This window comes from Astatotilapia calliptera, chromosome 3 (genome assembly GCF_964374335.1).
Source record: "Astatotilapia calliptera chromosome 3, fAstCal68.1, whole genome shotgun sequence".
NCBI lineage: Eukaryota > Metazoa > Chordata > Actinopteri > Cichliformes > Cichlidae > Astatotilapia > Astatotilapia calliptera.
Genome location: NC_137424.1, coordinates 44,493,029 through 44,509,038, shown reverse-complemented (window position 1 = coordinate 44,509,038; position 16,010 = coordinate 44,493,029). Strand labels below are relative to the sequence as shown.

Genomic DNA, 16,010 nt, shown 5'->3' with positions numbered 1-16,010 from the left:
TATTTGAGCCTGTTGTGTTACCTGGACGATCTCCTGGTGTTTGCTCCAGACGAGGACACTGCCTTGCAGCGCCTGGAAATGGTGTTTGAGAGGCTGCGCGGGCATAACTTGAAGCTGGCCCCCAGAAAGTGCTTCTTCCTGAGGAAATCCGTGAAGTTCCTCGGTCACATCATCGATCAAAATGGGGTATCAACAGACCCATCCAAAGTCGAAGTTATCGCGAACATGAGGAGCGTGGACCTCATGGACACTGATGGAGTGACTCCTTCCCAATGAAAAGTCAGATCATTTTTGGGGATGATTAATTACTACCAACACTTTGTCCCCATGTACTCTGCTGTTGCCAGACCTCTGTTTGAGCTCCTGAGAGGCGCTGTGAAGAAGGGCAAGGGAACAACTAAGGTGAGGCGGCCATGCAGGAAGTTGAGTGCTTCGGATTGGACATCCAGAGAAGAGGAGGCTTTTGAGAAGCTCAAGAGCTTGATGTTAAATACAGTCGTTTTGGCTCACCCAGACTTCTCTCGCCCCTTCTTGCTTTCGACAGACGCATCACTGGATGGCATTGGAGCAGTGTTGGCTCAAATCCAGGACGGTGGAACTAAGCCCAGACAGATTGCTTTTGCCAGCAAATCCCTGTCTCAGTCTCAAAGAAACTATCCAGCACACAGGTTGGAGTTTCTGGCGTTAAAGTGGTCGGTCTGCGACAAGTTCAGTCATTGGCTCAAAGGTCACAAGTTCACCGTCTGGACTGATAACAACCCCTTGACCCACATTTTAACCAAGCCAAAGCTGGACTGTTGTGAACAACGCTGGGTGGCTAAACTTGCAAGCTATGACTTTGACATTAAATATGTCCCAGGCCGTCAGAACGTTGTGGCAGATGCCCTGAGCCGATTGCCTTTTGTGAAGGATAATGTAAGTGACAGACTGCTGGCTGAGAGATATGCAGACTTCCTTAATGAGGCAAAAGATGTTTCACATGCATCAATCCAGGGGGCGTTTCGGTGGTCCACCGACTGCAAGGTGAATGGTCGATCCGGTGGTGGAGCTTCCATCATGTCCCAAGGCACGCAGAGTCTGCATCCCTTGGTTCTGGCTGAAGATGCTGTCACAGCTGTTTTGCAGTCACATGTCGAGTGGGATGTCGGCCCAAGAGGGAGAGCAATAGAGGCTTTACATCACCTGCCACAGATGGTGTCCCCCGGTCTGGAGGCCTTACCTGCCCATTCAGAGAGAGAACTTAGGGACGCACAGCTGCAGGATGCAGTGCTTTCCCGCGTCGTCTTCTACGTTGAGAGACACAGGAGACCCTCGAGGAGAGAGCGGGTAGGGGACCCAGTCCTTGTTAAAAGATACCTGAGCCACTGGGAGAAGCTGGTCCTCAACAACGGCATGTTGTACAGAGTCTCCAGAGACCAGATATCAGGTAACAGACGACTGCAGTTCGTGGTTCCCGACTCGTTGAAGGCTGAGGTCCTCCGAGGGATCCATGATGATGCCGGTCACCAGGGCCAGTTCAGGAGTTTAGACCTGGCTAGAAAGAGATTTTTCTGGTTGAACCTTGGGCGTGATGTGAGAGACCATGTACGGGGATGCCAGCGCTGTGTAGTCAGTAAGACTATCGAACCAGAGGGGCGTGCTCCTTTGGTCAGCGTGTCCTCGTCCAGACCGTTGGAGTTGGTCTGCATCGACTTTTGGTCGGCTGAGGCCTCACACAACAAGTCCGTCGACGTCTTGGTCATCACAGACCACTTCACTGGCTGGGCGCAGGCCTTCCCATCCAAGGACCAGTCGGCTAAACAGGTTGCAAGGCTTCTCTGGGACAGGTACTTCTGTGTATTCGGGTTTCCGGAAAGGATACACAGCGACCAGGGTGCTAATTTTGAGAGCCAATTGATAAGTGAGCTCCTCAGAGTCTCTGGTGTGAAGAAGACACACACGACACCTTACCACCCGATGGGGAACGGCAGTGTGAAGCGCTTCATCCGGACTGTGGGTGGAATGATTCGTGCCCTACCACCAGACTTGAAAGTGGACTGGCCACGTCGCCTACAGACTCTGACGTTCATGTACAACTGCACCGCACATGAGACAACTGGATTTGCACCCTTTTACCTAATGTTTGGTCGCACGCCCCGGTTGCCTGTTGACATTCTGTTCCGCTCTGTCCTGAGCGATCCAGCTGTTACCTGTTATGACAGGTATGTGGTTTCCCTCAGGGAAGATGTGAAGGAAGCAATGGTCATTGCACGTGCCCGAGCTACGCAGGAGAAGCGTCGTCACTCGCAACTCAATAACAGGAGAGTGAAGGGTTCCAGGATTGAGGTTGGTGACAGAGTCCTGGTTGCTAACAGGAAAGAGAGGGGAAAGAAGAAGGTTGCTGATCGGTGGGAGTCAACGGTCTACACCGTGATCGATGTGAACCACGATACTCACACTTTCAAGATCTGTGATTCTGTTTCCGGACGAGAGAGAGTGGTCCACCGGAATCTGCTGTTGGTGGCGAATTTCCTGCCCCTGGAGGATGATGCTGGAACCTCGGATCACGTCTCCTCTACGTGGGATGTAAACACGGCGCCTGAAGATGATGATGGGGCTGCGTCTGGGGAGGGGGATTTGAATGCCCCTGCTGTGAGCTGTGTTGGTGCTCATGGTAACCGCTCACCCAATGCCATGGGTGGGACAGCTGACCCGGAGGTTATCTCTGAACCTTTGGACCCTGGAGAGAGGACAGTTGCATGGGTGTCGCAGTTGACGGAGTCCAGCCGGTCTCAGGGAGATGTTACTGATGTTTCAAGCGTGGATTCAGTCTTGCCAGCCGCATCGGCCTTGTCTGTTGAAGTGGACTTTGACCAAACCGGTTCTAGCATGGCGTCCCAGGAGGTCAATATTGCTACGAGCTGTGGGGAGGGTGTACAAGTATGCTCTACTACACCTGACGTAGTGGTGGATGTAGTTGCTCCTGCCATTGCTGCTCAGTCCCCAGTGGTTGACTATAGCCAAACCGGGAATGGTTCCCAGATCAGAACCAGACTTGGGCGACTTGTCAAACCTGTGAATAGACTGATCCAGACAATGTCAAATCAAGTCGTGGTTCGTGACAGGTTTGATGTGAAGTCAGTTTGCAAGTCCTTGATCCCATCCTTCTCTAACTAAATGTTCTGTTTATATGCCTACCTGAATGATGGGATTTGTACTTGCTGTTATGTACTCTACATTTTTGCTTTTGTTTTTTTTTTCCTTTCTGTTGAGCCATGGTACACACCTTGTAAGGGGTTATTAGTAGGGTGTATTTCGGGCACCCTGCTGCCAGTTGCTGGGTTGGGAGTTTGGCGCTGCTCCCATCCCACTTCATCCTTAGGGATACGTTTAGTTGGTGTCTGTGATTTTTGACCTCTGGCTGGTTGGTGCATACTAGTGTGGGTACCTGAGGCTCAAATTTGATAAAATTCAGTGGGGGTGAGTGTAACGGAGTTAAAAATACATATGAAAAACATGCACTTACCTGTTCTTAATTATCATTTTAAGTGTGAATTTTATCTTTTTTTTTTTATTGTATTTTATTTTGAAAACCCAGAAACCGGATCTCACTCTAACGTTTAGAAGCTGCTAAGGCTTCCGCTTCTCACAGCGCGCGTTTGCACTGTGAGGGTAAGTCCTGTAATGAAAGGCTCTGGCATTTTTATGGTTTCTGGTGTGAATGTTGTTACATAAGTTTTACATGTCGATGTATATAGGTTCATATTGATGTTAGAAAGTTTCTGTGTAACTGAAACAAAGGCGGGTTGCTGTTAAATAGTGTTTCTGCCGTATTTATGCTCTTTGGCAGTTAGTCTTTGTCAGCCCCCTAGTGGTTGCTGCGCATAGCAGGAAATGTGTTTGGATGTACCGTTTTTCTGTGCTTTTTGTGATGTTGTTTTACATTGTAGGAGCTACAATTGCTGTACCATCAGAAGACACCTGTTGAGTGTGTTTTATGTCTTCTGCAGGTACGTGAGCTTGTTAACAGCCATTTTGTCTGTAAAGCACAAGCAAGTGAAGATGTAATGCGCTATTGTTAATTTGACCACTTGAGGGAAATGTTTAGTTGGTGATACTTATGTTATCCTGTTATTCTGTTTTATACGATTGTGAAATGTATTTTATTAGTCATAAGATTTCTTTTGTATACAAGCTCAGTATGACAGAGTGTAAAATGAGAGAAATTATTACTTTCCACCTTTTCTTTATTAAAAGGTTAATTGTAAGTCTGTTAAGACAGCGCGCGTTTGCACTGTGAGGGAGCTACAATTGCTGTACCATCAGAAGACACCTGTTGAGTGTGTTTTATGTCTTCTGCAGGAATAAATCGTGAAAAGCCAATCTTTCTGAGCGTCTGTGATTTTTGAAGAGCTGGAAGTGTTACACTTAGACTCAAACGTTAGAACAGGCCTTTCCCCGCAGCACGCCATGTAATAAATACTCACAAAGAAAACGGCAGCCATTACAACTTATGTCTAAAAATGTATAGTTTCATGCATCAGTTAAAACAATCGACTCCAGGTACATGATGCGCAGCTGGAAACACTTCACGCAAGTCGAGCTGCCCGAGATTCACAGAATTTACAGAAAATGTTAGATTTTTGTGATTTATATCGTACCATAGATGTCTTAATATCGGGATATGAGATTTTGGTCATATCGCACAGCCCTAGTAGGTATTAAGTAACATCCTTATGAACCCCAGACTTTCCCTGCAAAAGACTGTCTTGCAATAACATAAATCAATGCCATTTGCTTCAGCAGTTTTAATTTTGTGGCTCATCACCTGCTGCTGTATTTCCACACTGACTCAACCTGTGAAATTGCAAGGCCTTGTTTCTTCAAAGGGCAAACCTCATTTATATGCATGACCCCTCATTTAAACCACTAAGCCCAGCCAGGCTTTGTCACCGTCAATGCTGTCACAGCTCTGCACCACGGCCCATAAATTAAAACTGCAGATGCCACAGAGAGCAGCAACAGGTACTTGTTATTTTAAGGAGGTGATTTGCTCCCTGTAAAACAGGAACAAACTGGCAGCAACGGGAACCATAACATATTTATAGTTAGCATGTCCTGACTACACTATTACGTGACCGAAGTTGTGGACCTCTCTCACACTTTTTGCTGCACGTGGAAGCCACCACAGCACAAAATTACACTGATGCATGAATTATGAAGTGAATGTACACTTGATTTAGGGAACATCTAGGTACTGGTTTTGTTTTTGCCAAATCCACATTGGTATTTGAAATATGAGACAGCTTAGCTGGCAGTGAGTGATATTTTCTTAAGCTTTTATGTGTTTGTACGAGTTATTCAAAGGACTACTCTTTTTTTTTTAACTCAGAAGCTTTCAAAGACTCTGTCAAGTCTCATTTAATCGCTTTTAAAGGCACCACTTGCATCTAAATTTGTGCTGATGAATTTTATGTTGCTTTATGAATACAGCTTTAAATGCAGACCATTAAAACTCTTTCACCCAAATTCAGCCACAGCCATGCTGGTTTTTCCCCGAGCTTTTTCTGCAGAGCAACAAAGAAAGTACAAGTGGGAGAAAAAGCAAGAATGACTTTTACACAAAACATGAAGCATTAGGAGCTAAATGTGCAAAGGTGAGGTCACAAATAAAGGGCTCTGTTAGTTTCTCTGGTCCACTTCTTTGTAGTAACACTAGAATTATCACACAGTCGTCACAGTGAGTAAAGCGTGCAGCATCGACAATTACTACAATTGCACATCTGTCTACACAAAGACTCCCTTCTCATCCAGCCAACCAGCCAGGTGGTTTGTTGCGTTCCTCTTAAAAAGTTACCGCGTTTCACAAACGGTCGGGGCTTTCTTTTGTTTTGCTTCCTTGTTGCTTACCTTTACTCACACCATACGGAAGTCGTACATTTAACCGTGGGGTTAAGTGGAAACCTTCTCCGAAACACGTAGCAGCAGCAGCAGCAGCAGCAAAAGCCTCTCTGAAAATCAGGCGGGCACCAAACCCTCACCTCTCGCCTCCGGTTCTACTTTCCTCAGTCGGATGATTTCCGCATTTGGTCACGTGGTGCGGCTGCGGGTGTTGCGCTTCCAAGTCTATATTTTACAAAAGCGAAAAAGGCGGTGGTGCAAAAGCAGAAACGTTCCTCTCTACTCTATGTGCTGCAAAAGAGTGACAGTCAAAGCTGGCTGTAAAACACTCCCAGTCTCCTCTTTCATCCTCGGGGTTTACTGTAGCGGATAGCGCCATCTGGCAGTGCTTTCTGCGCATGGGCAAACTCTAAATGAAGTTCTGTCCCTGACTCTGAAGATGTGTTTTTATTGCAGATACACATTACATCGCTTGCTTTAACTTAGTTTTATTAAAAGATATGTCTTCAAACATCACAGCTGCCGGCCAAACTTAAACTATTGTGTAATAATATGGCAGATTTTTGGAAAGAGGTGAAAGCTCTTAATAACTGTAAACCATCTCTACCATCAACTGTTGAAGGTGTTTCTGGGGCAGATAACATTGCAGCATTATGGAGACGGCATTACAGTGCGTTGTTTAACTGTATAAAAAGTGATCCATATGAGGACAATCTTGACATGAGTAATGACACAATAAGTGTAAGGACACATGAAGTATATGAAGCCATTCATAGGTTGTCTGATAATAAATCCTCTGGTTTGGATCACATCACTGCAGAACATTTAAAACATGCTAGTTTAAGGCTAGCTCCTCTTTTAGCACTCTGTTTCACTGGGTTTATGATTCATGGCATATTACCAGACTCAATGCTGTGTATTTTACTGGTACCAGTTATGAAAGACAAAGCTGCAAAAGTGAGCTGTTTGGATAATTACAGGCCGATTGCACTAGCCAGTATTTTATCTAAGGTGTTAGAAAGAATCCTGTTTGATAGAGTTAGTGTGTTCATCTCTTCTCTGGATAATCAGTTTGGCTTTAAACCAAAGCACGGCACTGACATGTGCATATATGCACTCAAGGAAATAGTCAGGTTGTATAGGGCTAAAAATTCATCTGTCCTCATGTGTTTCATTGATGCCTCTAAGGCTTTTGATCGAGTGAACCACAGAAAACTTTTTGATAAATTGAAGACACGGGGAGTTCCTCAATACATCGTGAGGATTCTCTCTTACTGGTACGCTCATCAGAACATGCAGGTTAAATGGGGAAGCAGTATTTCTGCCCCCTTTGGTGTCAGCAATGGTGTCAGACAGGGTGGGATTTTGTCTCCAATTTTATTTAATTTATATGTTGATGATTTGTCCATACAGCTGAGAGCCTGTAACACTGGGTGTATATTAGGTGAAGCACTGATAAATCATCTTATGTATGCAGATGACCTGGTTGTTTTTAGTCCAAGCAGTGCTGGGTTACAGGATCTTCTTAATGTCTGTACTGAATATGGTGTGCAATATGACATTGAGTACAATGCTGCTAAAAGTGCTGTTTTGATATGTAGAACCAAGCAGGATAAACAGCTAAATTTCCCTTTGTTTAAACGGGCACAAAAAACTCTTGAAGTTCATAAAAAGGTGAAATACCTCGGTCACTTTATTACTGAGCAAATGAATGATGATGATGACATATACAGACAACGATGTAAGCTCTATGTGCAGGCAAATACTATTGCACGCAAATTCAGCTTTTGTTCACTTCCAGTTAAAGTGGCTTTGTTTAAAGCGTATTGCACACCGCTATATACTGCCCCCTTGTGGTCATCCTACAAACAATGTAGCATGCAGAAGCTGCATGTTGCATATAATGATGCGATGAGAATCCTTTGCAGGATACCTAGAAGTGGTAGTGCCAGTCAGATGTTTGTAGCTGTGGGTGTCTGGACTTTTAAAGCACTTTTAAGAAAGTTAATGTTCAGTTTTAGAGAACGACTGGATGGTTCGAGTAACAGTATAATTTTAGCACTTACAGATCCGACAGTGAATGGTTCCCGTTACTCATCCAGTCTCAGAAAGCACTGGTTAAAGTGTTTGTGTATTTATTGATTTATTTTAAGTAATTGTGTTTTCTGTATATTATGGTTTTATATTTTTACAAATGCTTTATATACTTATTTATATACATATATATATTTAATGGTATACCTTGTGTTGTGTGTGTGTGGGGGGGGGGGGGAGTTGTGTGTGTGTGTTTCTTGTCTTGTTTTTATGGACATGTAGTCTGCCAATAAAGATTGAATTGAATTGAATTGAATTGAATTAAACCAAACAAACAAATGTTAGTTAGTAGTACTGACCCACTGTCCTAAAACCCCAGTTTATTAGCACTACTACTTCATTTCACTGCATTGTATTGGTCCTGTATGCTTCACGTGGAGCATCAGAGACGGTCATCTTCCCAAGACCATTTAGTCACTGGACTGACGTTAAAAGGCTCAGACAGGATTACAGATACTTAAAATGCACACCATAAAGAAAACATGCTTAGCTGATGCACAGAGGAATCATGACATGTTGCACGCTTTCTGTGGTAAACAAGTTAAACCTTGGTGCGCACGTGCAGTCATTTGCTTTGTCATTCAATAACATTATGCTGCTTTTATTTATGACATGGCCGGGCGGATCCAAAGTGGCCCTCTGGCCGGTGGTGGTCCCCGGACATTTCGCAAAAGACGTGGTTTAGAACTCTTTACCATGCTGCACCCTTGCATTAATCCTCCTCCGCGAACAATGTCAGGTTAATAACTGGTGACTGAAGGCTGCCACGTAGATACGACACCGTAAACTTGCAGTTTTAGCTAGCTTTTACAGTCACGTTAAATTGGCATGATACACTAAAATTTGACCTTTCACACGAGTAAATTTTAAATTTGAGAACAGATTAGTGGAAAACGTCAAAAACTAATAAAAAAGGCATTTGAAAGCATTTACCATATTCTTTAATAAACAATCATGGCTTAAGGCACTTTGCATCTTACATAACATTACACGTTATATCAAAACAGACAAGGAAGAAGAAAAACACTGATAACAACAATGATAAATATGATTTGAAAACATGTCAATTCTATTAAATTTTATTTATATAGCGTTGAATCACAACAACAGTCACTTCAAGGCGCTTTATATTGAACAGTAGATCCTACAATAATAGATACAGAGAAAAACCCAGCAATAATTTCACCCCCTATGAGCAGGCACTTTGGCGACAGTGGGAAGGAAAAACTCCCTTTTAACGGGAAGAAACCTCCGGCAGAAGCAGGCTCAGGGAGGGGCAGCCGGTCGCTGCAGATGGCAGAAGGCAAACAGGATAAAGACACACTGTGGAAGAGAGACAGAGATTAATAGCAGGTACGATTCAATGCAGAGAGGTCTATTAACACATAGTGAGTGAGAAAACTCAATGCATTATGGGAATCCCCGGCAGCCTACGTCTATTGCAGCATAACTAAGGGAGGATTCAGGATCACCTGATCCAGCCCTAACTATATGCTTTAGCAAAAAAGGAACGTTTTAAGCCTAATCTTAAAAGCAGAGATGTCACTGCAAAAGATGTTAACGGATCACAGTGGTCCCTTTTTTTTTAACAGCGCATTTCAAAAGTGGACAAGAGGGTCACTTACCTCCGCCTTTGGGTTGGGAAAGGGGTCCTGACTGTTGTTAGTACTTGTGCGCCAAACAACAATTCGGAGTACCCAGCCTTCTTGTAACTGGGTGGGGTGCTGGAGAGCACCTCATCTGGTGACTGTTGTTCTACTGGAAGACTTCAATGTTCACATGGGCAACTACAGTGAAACTTGGATGGGCGTGATTGGAAGGAATGGCAGCGTTTTAATTTAACAGAGCTCACTATTTTAAAATGTAAAGATATCGAGGAGGCTCTAGTTTTAAACACACTTTCCATGTGTTAATTCATAATACTTAGTCTACTTATTACTCTGTCGATATTCATCAGCCCGGCTAGCTCAGTCGGTAGAGCATGAGACTCTTAATCTCAGGGTCGTGGGTTCGAGCCCCACGTTGGGCGCAACATTTTTAATCCCATGTGTCATCACCTGAAATTCTTTTCTTCAGTGACCACATGATCTGCCTTCCATGTTTGAAAAAATTTTTAAAAAAAAAAAGCTATATACTACCCCTTGTAACTTTCAAAATTAGTAACTCCCTGATGTTTTCCATGTGGTCTCTGTGGCGCAATCGGTTAGCGCGTTCGGCTGTTAACCGAAAGGTTGGTGGTTCGAGCCCACCCAGGGACGACAAATTTATTTTTGTTGTTTTTTCTTTCTTTTTCTTCATGTCTTTGGGTTAATGCAACTTTACAAACCTTTGCAGTAATTTCTGGACCCCCAACCTTTCCCCCTTGTAAAACGTTATTCACAATATAGAAAATTACTCTAAAATTACAGAAATACTATATTTCTGCTTTTACTGTCCAGTGTGAGTTGCCAGTTTTAAATTTGAAAGGTAATTACAGAGAAACTGCAGTCTCCTGCCTTCCCTTTCTGCTGCTGCCCACCCCCCTCACTTGAGCGCTTGTGGAGTTCCTCCATTTTTATTTTCCCGTTTTTGCTTGTCTTGTCAAAAAAGCATCAAATAAAGGGAGCAGCCATCGTCCTTGAGTGGGTTCGAACCACCAACCTTTCATTTAGCAGCCGAACGCGAAAACCGATTGCGCCAGAGACAATATGTGGCGCTTCACTAGCTTTGCCACAGTATTGCTGTGTGTGCTCTCAACAAGGGGGGAAGGGAAACAATCAACACTGCACCATGTCGTCTCGTTTACCCCACAACCAAAAAGACCGGAACACCCTCCCCCACTCCCCTGTCCAGTCTCGACACCTGTGGGTTGCACGTTGTCAGTCTCTGTGGCGCAATCGGTTAGAGCGTTCGGCTGTTAACAACCAAAAAAGACCGGAATCACCTCCCCCAGTCCCCCGTCCAGTCTCGACACCTGTGGGTTGCGGGTGTTCAGTCTCTGTGGCGCAATCGGTTAGCGCGTTCGGCTGTTAACCGAAAGGTTGGTGGTTCGAGCCCACCCAGGGACGTTTCCTATTATTCCAGCCTCACTGTAAAATATTATAGATATTTGTAATGCAAAGGGGGAGAGCTGGAATCAGAAACACTGAGACAAGGAAAGGTATTCTTGCATGTAACGGCTTAAGATGTATTTTGAATTCAAACGTCTTGATGCATACTCAATCATTCAGGTAAATAAATCACAAAAGGTTGATGTTGTTCATCTGCATATAGCGTTTTCAGTGGGAGAAACAGATGAACAGAATCAACCTTTGGGATCCATATCTAAACCACGTGTGAAGCACAGCTTAAAGACATAGTAAGAATTTACTTTTACTGTACCACTACACGATTTGGTATTTCACAAACACATATTGAAATGTTTCTGTTTTAATAAATTCAAACTAATGGATTTATTTCTTTTAAATTAAGTAACACTTATGAACTACTTCTCCAAATATGGTAGGAGAAGAAAAAAGAAAATTTCAAGCGCCCAACGTGGGGCTCGAACCCACGACCCTGAGATTAAGAGTCTCATGCTCTACCGACTGAGCTAGCCGGGCTACTACCTGAGTTTGGGGGATTGGATCAAATGAAGTGTCTGGTTCCTAAGTATCAGCCTCTGAATCTTTCCCATACCTTCACATCTGCTGTGAATCTTTTGTGATGACAGCCCAGGTTCAGTTTACCAAAGGATAGGTGGACACCGGCTCATATTAGGTAAAGGGCAAACCTTCATAAAACGGACAGAGCAGTGGAGTAGCCAAGGAAATAGAAAAATGCAAAACTCAATTACTAAAATATAATTTATATCGCAAAAAAGATTTAAAAGTGGTTGGGTGTAGGTGTTCTGGTACCTCCTCTACATGAGGTATACCCAATTGCACGTTTGTGCAACATGATTGTTATAACATGGTTGGATAAAACATGGTTATAACATGGTATAACCAACATAACTGTCATAAGAGTTGCACTGCACGTTTGTGCGTTACCTGGCAAACACAGTGATATCGTCCCTGGGTGGGCTTGAACCACCAACCTTTCGGTTAACAGCCGAACGCGCCACAGAGACTGCCAACGCGCAACCCACTGGTGTCGAGACTGGACTGGGGGAGGGTGGTCCAGATCTCTTTGGTTGTGGGGTATACGATTGTGCAACAGAGACTGAGTGAAGCCAAGCAGGGGCGTCGAGAGAGGACCGGGTGGCTAGATGGAGGCTTGAACCACCAACCTTTCGGTTAACAGCCGAATGCGCTAACCGATTGCGCCACAGAGACTGACAACGCGCAACCCACAGGTGTCGAGACTGGACGGGGGACTGGAGGAGGGTGTTCCGGTCTTTTTTGGTTGTTAACAGCCAAAAGCTCTAACCGATTGCGCCACAGAGACTGACAACCCGCAACCCACAGGTGTCGAGACTGGACGGGGGACTGGGGGAGGGTGTTCCGGTCTCTTTGGTTGTGGGGTATACGATTGTGCAACAGAGACTGAGTGAAGCCAAGCAGGGGCGTCGAGAGAGGACCGGGTGGCTAGATGGAGGTGCTCTGGTACTTCCTCTCCATACCGCCTTGATTGTTTAAAATATGTGACTTGTAGGTCACACATACTTGGCAGCAAGTATGCAGTTGCGGACGAACAACAGCAACCCCAAAGATGCATATCACCCTTGATAAAACAGTTGACTGCGTTCATCAAACGACCGTCCTGGATATACCATGGTTTGTTATAACATGGTTGATTATAACATGGTATAACCAACATAACTGTCATAACAGTTGCACTGCACTTTTGTGCAGCATTCTGAATTACCTGGCAGTAACAGTGATATCGTCCCTGGGTGGGCTTGAACCACCAACCTTTCGGTTAACAGCCGAACGTGCTAACCGATTGCACCACAGAGACTGACAACCCGCAACCCACAGGTGTCGAGACTGGACGGGGGACTGGGGGAGGGTGTTCCGGTCTCTTTGGTTGTGGGGTATACGATTGTGCAACAGAGACTGAGTGAAGCCAAGCAGGGGCGTCGAGAGAGGACCGGGTGGCTAGATGGAGGTGCTCTGGTACTTCCTCTCCATACCGCCTTGATTGTTTAAAATATGTGACTTGTAGGTCACACATACTTGGCAGCAAGTATGTAGTTGCGAACGAACAACAGCAACCCCAAAGATGCATATCACCCTTGATAAAACAGTTGACTGCGTTCATCAAACGACCGTCCTGGATATACCATGGTTTGTTATAACATGGTTGATTATAACATGGTATAACCAACATAACTGTCATAACTGTTGCACTGCACGTTTGTGCAGCATTCTGAATTACATAGCAATAACAGTGATATCGTCCCTGGGTGGGCTTGAACCACCAACCTTTCGGTTAACAGCCAAATGCGCTAACCCATTGCGCCACAGACACTGACAACTCGCAACCCACAGGTGTCGAGACTGGACGGGGGACTGGAGGAGGGTGTTCCGGTCTTTTGTGGTTGTTAACAGCCAAAAGCTCTAACCGATTGCGCCACAGAGACTGACAACTCGCAACCCACAGGTGTCGAGACTGGACGGGGGACTGGGGGAGGGTGTTCCGGTCTCTTTGGTTGTGGGGTATACGATTGTGCAACAGAGACTGAGTGAAGCCAAGCAGGGGCGTCGAGAGAGGACCGGGTGGCTAGATGGAGGTGCTCTGGTACTTCCTCTCCATACCGCCTTGATTGTTTAAAATATGTGACTTGTAGGTCACACATACTTGGCAGCAAGTATGCAGTTGCGAACGAACAACAGCAACCCCAAAGATGCATATCACCCTTGATAAAACAGTTGACTGCGTTCATCAAACGACCGTCCTGGATATACCATGGTTTGTTATAACATGGTTGATTATAACATGGTATAACCAACATAACTGTCATAACTGTTGCACTGCACGTTTGTGCAGCATTCTGAATTACATAGCAATAACAGTGATATCGTCCCTGGGTGGGCTTGAACCACCAACCTTTCGGTTAACAGCCGAATGCGCTAACCCATTGCGCCACAGACACTGACAACTCGCAACCCACAGGTGTCGAGACTGGACGGGGGACTGGAGGAGGGTGTTCCGGTCTTTTGTGGTTGTTAACAGCCAAAAGCTCTAACCAATTGCGCCACAGAGACTGACAACTCGCAACCCACAGGTGTCGAGACTGGACGGGGGACTGGGGGAGGGTGTTCCGGTCTCTTTCGTTGTGGGGTATACGATTGTGCAACAGAGACTGAGTGAAGCCAAGCAGGGGCGTCGAGAGAGGACCGGGTGGCTAGATGGAGGTGCTCTGGTACTTCCTCTCCATACCGCCTTGATTGTTTAAAATATGTGACTTGTAGGTCACACATACTTGGCAGCAAGTATGCAGTTGCGGACGAACAACAGCAACCCCAAAGATGCATATCACCCTTGATAAAACAGTTGACTGGGTTCATCAAACGACCGTCCTGGATATACCATGGTTTGTTATAACATGGTTGATTATAACATGGTATAACCAACATAACTGTCATAACAGTTGCACTGCACTTTTGTGCAGCATTCTGAATTACATGGCAATAACAGTGATAACATCCCTGGGTGGGCTTGAACCACCAACCTTTCGGTTAACAGCCGAACGCACTAACCGATTGCGCCACAGAGACTGAACACCCGCAACCCACAGGTGTCGAGACTGGACGGGGGGAGGGTGTTCCGGTCTATTTGGTTGTGGGGTATACGATTGTGCAACAGAGACTGAGTGAAGCCAAGCAGGGGCGTCGAGAGAGGACCGGGTGGCTAGATGGAGGCTTGAACCACCAACCTTTCGGTTAACAGCCGAATGCGCTAACAGATTGTGCCACAGAGACTGACAACGCGCAACCCACAGGTGTCGAGACTGGACGGGGGACTGGGGGAGGGTGTTCCGGTCTCTTTGGTTGTGGGGTATACGATTGTGCAACAGAGACTGAGTGAAGCCAAGCAGGGGCGTCGAGAGAGGACCGGGTGGCTAGATGGAGGTGCTCTGGTACTTCCTCTCCATACCGCCTTGATTGTTTAAAATATGTGACTTGTAGGTCACACATACTTGGCAGCAAGTATGTAGTTGCGAACGAACAACAGCAACCCCAAAGATGCATATCACCCTTGATAAAACAGTTGACTGCGTTCATCAAACGACCGTCCTGGATATACCATGGTTTGTTATAACATGGTTGATTATAACATGGTATAACCAACATAACTGTCATAAGAGTTGCACTGCACGTTTGTGCAGCATTCTGAATTACCTGGCAATAACAGTGATATCGTCCCTGGGTGGGCTTGAACCACCAACCTTTCGGTTAACAGCCGAACGCGCTAACCAATTGCGCCACAGAGACTTACAACACGCAGCCCACAGGTGTCGAGACTGGACGTGGGAGTGGAGGAGGGTGTTCCGGTCTTTTTGGTTGTGGGGTAAACGATTTTGCAACAGAGACTGAGTGAAGACAAGCAGGGGCGTCGAAAGAGGATCGGGTGGCTGGATGGAGGTGCTCTGGTACTTCCTCTCCATACCGCCTTGATTGTTTAAAATATGTGACTTGTAGGTCACACATACTTGGCAGCAAGTATGCAGTTGCGGACGAACAACAGCAACCCCAAAGATGCATATCACCCTTGATAAAACAGTTGACTGCGTTCATCAAACGACCGTCCTGGATATACCATGGGTTGTTATAACATGGTTGATTATAACATGGTATAACCAACATAATTGTCATAACAGTTGCACTGCACTTTTGTGCAGCATTCTGAATTACCTGGCAATAACAGTGATATCGACCCTGGGTGGGCTTGAACCACCAACCTTTTGGTTAACAGCCGAACGCGCTAACCAATTGCGCCACAGAGACTTACAACGCGCAACCCACAGGTGTCGAGACTGGACGGGGGACTGGGGGAGGGTGTTCCGGTCTCTTTGGTTGTGGGGTATACGATTGTGCAACAGAGACTGAGTGAAGCCAAGCAGGGGCGTC

The 16,010-nt window shown here is 45.5% G+C and overlaps 1 protein-coding gene and 6 non-coding genes across 8 annotated transcripts in view; 3 read left to right on the top strand and 4 right to left on the bottom strand.

Annotated features, from left to right (window-relative positions):
- Positions 1-6,191, bottom strand: part of adisspb (adipose secreted signaling protein b) — a 52,558-nt gene extending 46,367 nt beyond the window's left edge. The window contains exon 1 of one of the 2 annotated variants that reach the window (XM_080291167.1): positions 6,021-6,191. The gene's annotated coding sequence lies outside the window, so the exon portion shown is untranslated. Of the gene's footprint in view, positions 1-5,889 lie in introns of both variants that reach the window. The other variant, XM_080291165.1, reaches the window with a different exon arrangement.
- Positions 6,192-9,930: 3,739 nt separating this feature from the next.
- trnak-cuu (transfer RNA lysine (anticodon CUU)) lies at positions 9,931-10,003 on the top strand. The gene has a single exon. It is a non-coding gene; the product is annotated as a tRNA-Lys (tRNA).
- A 155-nt stretch (positions 10,004-10,158) lies between these two features.
- trnan-guu (transfer RNA asparagine (anticodon GUU)) lies at positions 10,159-10,232 on the top strand. The gene has a single exon. It is a non-coding gene; the product is annotated as a tRNA-Asn (tRNA).
- A 715-nt stretch (positions 10,233-10,947) lies between these two features.
- Positions 10,948-11,021, top strand: trnan-guu (transfer RNA asparagine (anticodon GUU)). Its single transcript has one exon. It is a non-coding gene; the product is annotated as a tRNA-Asn (tRNA).
- A 461-nt stretch (positions 11,022-11,482) lies between these two features.
- On the bottom strand, positions 11,483-11,555 carry trnak-cuu (transfer RNA lysine (anticodon CUU)). The gene has a single exon. It is a non-coding gene; the product is annotated as a tRNA-Lys (tRNA).
- A 1,265-nt stretch (positions 11,556-12,820) lies between these two features.
- Positions 12,821-12,894, bottom strand: trnan-guu (transfer RNA asparagine (anticodon GUU)). Its single transcript has one exon. It is a non-coding gene; the product is annotated as a tRNA-Asn (tRNA).
- A 2,406-nt stretch (positions 12,895-15,300) lies between these two features.
- trnan-guu (transfer RNA asparagine (anticodon GUU)) lies at positions 15,301-15,374 on the bottom strand. Its single transcript has one exon. It is a non-coding gene; the product is annotated as a tRNA-Asn (tRNA).
- Between the last annotated feature and the right edge of the window lie 636 nt (positions 15,375-16,010).